Source organism: Aquila chrysaetos, chromosome 6 (genome assembly GCF_900496995.4).
Source record: "Aquila chrysaetos chrysaetos chromosome 6, bAquChr1.4, whole genome shotgun sequence".
Taxonomy (NCBI): domain Eukaryota; kingdom Metazoa; phylum Chordata; class Aves; order Accipitriformes; family Accipitridae; genus Aquila; species Aquila chrysaetos.
Window position 1 is genome coordinate 16,498,625 of NC_044009.1, and position 7,595 is coordinate 16,506,219.

Genomic DNA, 7,595 nt, shown 5'->3' on the forward strand with positions numbered 1-7,595 from the left:
ATACCATTGTTTATATCTGACTTTTTCTTTCGACAATTTTCATTTTAATATTCTTATAGTCAGTGTTAATGTTTTAAAGGTTTGGGGTATTTTTTATGCCATAAACATATATGAATGTGCTTACGTGTATACATATTTATGTGGTGATGTATATGTAATAATCAGTTGTTATAGCACAGAAGTCAAGAAAGTGCTGGCTTTCAGCCTAGCTGCCTAATTATCAGCCAGAAAGATAAAGTTGAAAAAAATCTTTTATATAAGGCTAAGCCATGAAAGATAGCCAAGCCAATGAGGAAGAGATGTCACATTAGTGAGTTTCTTCTGCATCTTTTTCTCTATCTCAAAGGGGTGGTTTTAAACACAGGTTTTGTATATTTATGTGATATAAAATCTCCTCTATCGCGTGTCCCTTAGCTATATGCAGGTGCATGTTCAATACATCTGCAAAAAGATCACGCATTAATAACCAAAATGAGTGGCAGGGTCTGACTGTCCTCCCCTGTGGCTGAACTTCAGCATTTTGAGTGCGCATCCTTGTAAGCTTTCGTTCACTGCTTACTGCATTTATTCATCTACCAGGAGAGTGTGAGCAAGGCCTAACTCTGCTTTAAGAGACTCGGTCAAATCAATATCATGACACCTGGAGCGTTCACTCCTGTACCAGCATTCCCACGGATGAGTGCTTTTGTGAGAGCAAACATATCGCTTGTTCTAGGTCACTAGACATGTAGCAAACAAATCTGATCCAGGCTGCGTTTTCTGGACATGTTGTTCGTCACCGTGAGAGATGCAGAATAATCTGGTTGCATCGTAGCGACCTTCAGTCAAAGGGTTAAGTGCTTACTCTCATTTATCTCAGGCTATACTTAGCCTGGCAGAAACTTTCATATGTACCAACGTTTAATTGCCAATGCTATTAAAAAAATATCTTGGGACTGATGGGCTCATTATTGCCCGCTTGATCTTTGGTATTTGCTCTGTATCCAGTGAGCTTGGAAAACACTTGTTTCTTACGGAGCCATTCCCCACGCTGTCAGAGAGATGAATCTGAGATGATAGAACTAGGAGCTCAGCAATATTTCTTGTGCTTATCTTGGAAAAAGAGATGTTGGGAAAAATCTCAAAGTGTTTCGTGGGAAACTTTGACATTTCATAAACAATAACCATGTATTTGAAAAACGTCTCTTCTGAATTCATAGGAAAGTTTGAAGAGGGGTGGAAATTTTTTCTAAGGGGGAAAAAAACCTATGTAAACCCAGCATTTAATTTACATTGACACAATTCATCTGACAATTTAACCATAAAAATATTCTACAGTATGCTGTTAGGTTGTGTTATGCCGAATCATATTTTAAGGAATAAAGCCTTTCAAGCAAACATAATTTTATTATCTCAGTCTCTTTATTATGCTTGTTTCTCTGTAGGTGAAGGTTATACTCAAATTGACTATAGAGTATTTTTGTTTCAGTCAGCAACTGCGGAGGCTTGAGGGAACAAATTCGTTTTGGAAACTGTGTGTTAATGTGTTTCCAAAAGGAATGTTGTACAGATCGTCTGTTTTGTGGGACATCTAAAAATATATCTTATGAATTAGAAGAGAACTAAATTTCAAAATGTCAAAATCTCATGTAGACCAGAAATTCTCCATGTCAATCAGTTCTGTTCAGTACCTATCTTTTGACTTTTTGGTAGCCAAAGAGCCTTTATTGCAATCCCAAGTCCTCATGCAAACAGGCCACTCGTCATCAGCGGCAAGCAAGAGCTGGTGAGGTAAGAGGCAGGAGTGATCATGCGCTTAAAAACCACAGTAGTGACATCTGCAGACACCTCTGAATGTAGAAATCCTGCGCTGGGGATTAAGAAGTATAAACTTCACATTTTGTGTAAATAGAGAACTTCCAGCTGATGTAGTTTCTGCTTGATATACGGTGTCTGTTCTTCACAATAACAGAGACTGGTCTGCCCAGAAAATCAGAAAATGCACTTGAAACAGCATCTGACCTCACAACCTGAGCTTGGAGGTTGCTGTGGGAAATGGTCTTGGGTCAGTGGCAGAGCCTGGAGCAAACTGGAGCACACAGAGCGTGGGATACCTCCCTTTGGGCAAGTTTATTTTCTTCCACTAGCTTTACTCTGAGTGTGCCAAAATGCTTTAGTAAAAGGTAGAAAATAAAGGAAATAACACACAACAGAAAATTTACCAGAAGGCCTGGTAGAATAATGGGTATTGAAAATGAAAATAACATAATAAGGGGCTTTGGACAAGCATAGAAGGTCAGCACTACCAACCCTACTTAAAATGATCACTGATAAATAAGCTGTTTTATGTTGGATTCCCTTATGTTTGTTTGGATAAATGCTCTAATTTCACTGATGACAATATTTAATAAAAACACAACCTTGACTGCATGCCTAATGTTTCCAATCTTATGGAGAGAGGCCCTGCAACTTTTATTTAATGTCTTCAGGTGGTAAATTAACTACAAGAGGGCTTCCCTATTGTTCCCTGAAAGCAGTAAAAGCAGAGGGAGAATTAAAAGCAAAACACTAATTTAAATCTGAGTGTAAGGCCTAGAGAGTTCAAAGAAAGCCTATCCTTGGTACACAATAATACTCATATGAAGGCAGAACTTTGTAGAAATTAAATTTAAATATAGAATATATATCTGAATATATGGACAAACTCCTTTATAAATTATCATTAGAGTGTAATGCGCTTTGAATGATGGAAATTAATCTAGTGATTTTCTGATAGAAAGTATTTGTCACGCAGCTAAACCAACATACTTTCATTGCTTTACTTTTAAAACATTCTTTGCAACTGAAACTAAGAATAAAGTTGGTGGGTTTTTATGGCCGTCAGTCTGACTACCAGATCATCATGCAAAGATGATGCAAAGAGGCGCCTGCCCGCTGGAGTCAGTGCTGGCTGGCAGTTAAAGCAATGGAGTAATAGTTTTATATGGGGTTTTTTTCATGACACGTGCTGGACGAGAGCAAAGAGAAAGAAATTCCCTTTGCTCTGCCTCGTGTTAATTTTTTTACCTCCTCTTGTTCTTGACAGATGTGTGAGAAGGGGCTTGCAGGAGGGGATCAACAGCTACACGAGAGACGAGATCTAGCCTGGCTGGGCGACGGACAGGTAAACGTGTAAGGATCGCCAGCAATGCACAATAGGGAAAAAGTGGAGGGTAAAAGCTGTGTAAAAACATTTTCAAAGTGTGGGGGAGATGATCACAAGGACTGCTGAGGTCTGGTTTCCTACAGTTTGTCATTGAGTCCTCATCACAGCAGCAGCAGCACATGCACTCCTGTACGGGTATTTCCACGCACCTTGAGTGCCCGTGAACAGAGCCGGGGGTCCCTCTGCTCACCCCCGCGCCTGGGAGCTCACACGGGAGCTTAGCACAAAGCCTTCCCCTTAGCAGGAAACAGTCATGGAGTATCTCTGCTCTGCTTGGGCATATTGTCATGAAATTCAGAGGAGTCCCATCCCTTTGTCAAACACGGCCACATTGTCCAGTGCGTTCAGTTCACTGTAAGGAATGTGACAACATAAGCATCTCTTCCTGGGGAAGCCAAACTAAAAAATAATGTGACAGACAAAGAGACAGAGGAGGAAGGAGGGTGCAGATGGGACCAAAGGGGTGGGGGAAGACAAAAATACCAAAGTTATAGAAAGAGACACAATGCCAAGGCCTGGGAGAGTCGGACCATCTGGTTCTGTTGCAGCATCTCTACACGATCATCTCCTCTCTTTGTTTCTCTTTGTCAGCAAGAGGGGATAAACTATGTGAGGTGTACCATGAAGACTTTGCTATAAAACAGTTGATAAACTAGCCTGCATTAAGAAAAGCTTGTTTTATTCACTATGATTTGCAAAAGATCTCTCAGCAGCACAGGCTGTGACAGCTATTTGCTGTATGCAGATTTTTCACTGCAGCAATAGCTGTTTGCAACCCCTTCTGCGTGTTTATAAGGCAAAACCTCGAGGATAAACCATGAATCCCTTGAGAAAAGTAGTGCCTGCTAATGTTTTACAAATCTGAAGCCTAGTTAAAGTTGACTTGCATTACAATAAATGGCCCAGCTGAGTGCTTCTCCCAAGCTGTTTGATTCAGGAAAGCTGAGCCAAAGGTTGCTCCCAGGGACCAGGGTAGTTCAGAGAGTTCGTAACAGAATACAAAGCCTTTTGCTCTTGGGTTGCCCGTCACAGTCCAAAATGACAGAGGGAGCTATGTTTGTACGGCCTGTGTGCTAAAAATGGGTTGTTTTACTCCAGTCTGCAGTACAGCTGACACAGCTGTAGCTGCCGGAAGACTAATGATCTCGCATTCACGCCACATAAACCACCCCTAGTGACTTCTTTAGTCTCCACCAGGTCATGATGGACACTATTTGGCACGTGTAGGTAGGAGTTTGCAGCACGGTTGCCTCAGCTGGAGCTCCTGGGGAATAAAGAGCAACCGTTAAGTCTCGGTCAATCTGGCACCTTTGATGGGCACTAAATTGACTTAGAAGGGATGGTGAGAGAAGCATTTGGGAAGTGTATAATAGACCCAAAATGGTCTACATGCCCTGGAACTGGAGTTTCAATATTTGCAACAGAACAAACGTTTTACATGAATACAAATTTGAAGCAAAACAACCGTGGGGAGAATTTTACATTCGGCAAGATGCTGCTGGGCTGATAGGAGATGGGAGTGCATACACAGAGCTGGGAGCGAGTTTTGCATTTAATTAAATGGGAAACCGGCATGAAGGTTATGCCATCTCTGTAAGAAGCCCTGCAGTTTTTAGCATTTGACGTGCAGCATTATGAGTAGGAGAATGGTTAAATGACAGCCACAATAACATGTTATATTGTTCATAGCAGTCAGGTGTCAGCAAAATGGATTGATTTTTATTAGGGAGCACTAAAAGAGTATTGGATTCAATTGAATGAAGTAAATGTGCTGTAGTCTCTCGCTGAAGTTCCTTGCATTTTCCTGTAGTGGTACCTGAGAGAAGTAAAAATGCATGTGTAAATACAGACATTAAAGAGTTGGCAGAGTACAGATACCGAAAAATTCCTGTCTAGGAAGCCCTGTGGGAGCCATATTCTTGTTTACTGTTTCCCGCCCTTCTGGACAGGATGCAAATCTGTACACCTATGATTAAAATAGTATTTTCAAAAATGCACAAGGAAAGATGCTGCTGCCACAGAGAATGCAATTCTTTGTTAGACTGACTTTAACAACGTCAAGCATAAATGTAATGTATTTTTTAGTGCCACTAATGTGAATTTGGTTTAACAGAATAGGAAAAAATATCTTGGTCCTCTTGCCCAAGACTTCTAAAATAGCAAGGCCTTATCTGGAGGGTGAAAGCTCTGAGGGAAACAGAAAGACAAATCCTTTCCCTGTAAGAATAGTTTGCTGCCATCATCAAATTCTGCTGCTGACACAGACCCAGATGAGCTCTTCTTGCTTTGGTATTTAGTTCATACATGTTTAAAAAATCTGCCAAATTGGCAGTGAAGGTTCCTGTTCAGGCTTTGTGATAATGAATTAGTACCCTCTTAGTTTAAATCTAAGCAGCCATCTAAACAAAGCCCTCCCAGTCATGTAGGTAGCCTATTTTGTATGTGAAAGTTAGTTAAGTGATATCAGAAATTTTAGGTATCTTTTTAAATGCATGCACTCCATCCTCAAACTTAACACATTTTACAGGCAAAATAACAAAATCTCTGGTATGCACTCTGGCAGTCCAGGAACCTGATTTGGCTTATTCTGGTGTGACTTGCTCTTATCAAAAGTTCTTTGTTTAGACAGCATTGGCATTTGCATAGTTTCCTTTGGGTTGACTTTTTTCCATGCCATCTCTATTGTTATACTAAGGTAATCACTAAGCATTAAAACAATTGTCCTACAGCTGCTTTCAGCTGGGAGCTGTTACTGGTACAGTCTCACTTTGCACTAGTAGGACGTACATAAAAGGGTAGATTTGAATGCAAAGTTGCAATCTACCAGAATTCAATGACTTGATGGAAACACACCCCCAAGAAAAATTTGCAATCAATGGTGATAGTGAGCAAGATCTGTATTTCACCTGCAATAGGTTTGATCTTGAAATCAATAGCAGAGAACTTTCCATCCTTGCAGGCATCCACTGGTGGACACAAAGGATCAGAACAGTAATCGCCTCATATAATCTCCTTGATTATTTTATGGGAGTGAGGGACTGCAGAATATTATAACTTTTGCCACAGCAGCACAAAAAGCAGACCCAGAACCCTGCGGAAAAGTGCAAATAATGAAAATGATTGGGTTTGCATCTCTTAGGGTGAGCAGGAAGTTCACTTTATCTGATGCATAGTTGAGGTAATTACAGAACAAAATAACAACAATGAGATATGGCAAAAGTTGAAAATCAGTGCTTGCTATGGGAACTATTAGGTGTATTTTGACTCACACGCAGACCTTCAAAGTTGGGCTGGACACCCACAGCGTGTTCAACTTTACGTACTGGACACAGCTACTTACCTTGAGCTAGTGCTTGTATTGGGGTGGTTTTCAATCCATTTCTTATTGGGAAGCAAAGCATTGATTTCTATTGATAGTCTGGGCCTTGCTACGTAAACAAGTCCTTTTTATTTTTGCCCTATTCCTGCTCCTTTTCAGACGTATGGCAGCTGAGATATTCTTAGTGCTGGTTCCTGTTTCTGAATACTGCTGGTGTGGAAGATCAAAGGTAAACTGTCTCTTGATTTTGCTTCTCTTATTGGTTTCAAGCATTTGAATATGCTGCTATTAGCCGAATTACCAATATTTGTTATACGGTGTTATCTGTGATCTTACCTGTTTCCTGAATAGAAGAAATAGATATTTGAGGTGGTTATTGTATTTTTTTATTCTTATCATGTTGTTATAGAAAAGCAACTCACTTGACATGGGTTGAGATGTTTCTGTTTTACATCATGGAAAAAAGAATGCCGGAGAGAGAGAAAATAAGCAGGCCATGATGTTTTAGGGATACCTGTATCAGATGATAGTTGTCCCAAAAGCAAACTGGATAGATGCAAGATACTAAATCAGAGGAACCAATATCTGAGATTTAGTTCTTTTGAACTTTTGAAGCTTTCTTTTGTCACAGTTATGAGGAAGAAATACTGGATGCTCAGGGAAACAGAAGAAGTAAACAGAATTGTTTGTATATCATGAACACAAATGTGGTTTGAGATTTATATTTTTTTCCTCAAAATGACAGCGAGAGGCCTTACAGATGCATCTTTAAAAGCTCAGAAGTCAAGTTATATGCATCCTAAATAGCAGAAAATTATAGAAACAGTAGTGTTATGATTTTGTGGCCTTTTCCTGAATCAGCTCCAAACTGAAACTGCAGATGCCGGAAGAGACCGATTAGTATGAATATCAAGACTGTAACAGAGATATTCAAAATAGGTAACCAAGAAATTGCCAAAGAAAGAGCTGAACAAAATAATGGCGAGATTAACATGGTCATTAATACTGAAAAGCTAAGGTGGGATAAAAGGGGCCATAAGCATTACAGTGCAGCTACCCACGCAGCCTACAACAGTTTCGTAATTAAGAAGC

The 7,595-nt window shown here is 40.1% G+C and overlaps 1 long non-coding RNA gene across 1 annotated transcript; it reads left to right on the plus strand.

Annotated features, from left to right (window-relative positions):
* Window positions 1-3,064: 3,064 nt before the first annotated feature.
* On the plus strand, window positions 3,065-6,733 carry LOC115342785. The gene is made up of 3 exons (XR_003923901.1): window positions 3,065-3,142; window positions 4,283-4,407; window positions 6,663-6,733. It is a non-coding gene; the product is annotated as an uncharacterized LOC115342785 (long non-coding RNA).
* Window positions 6,734-7,595: the final 862 nt, after the last annotated feature.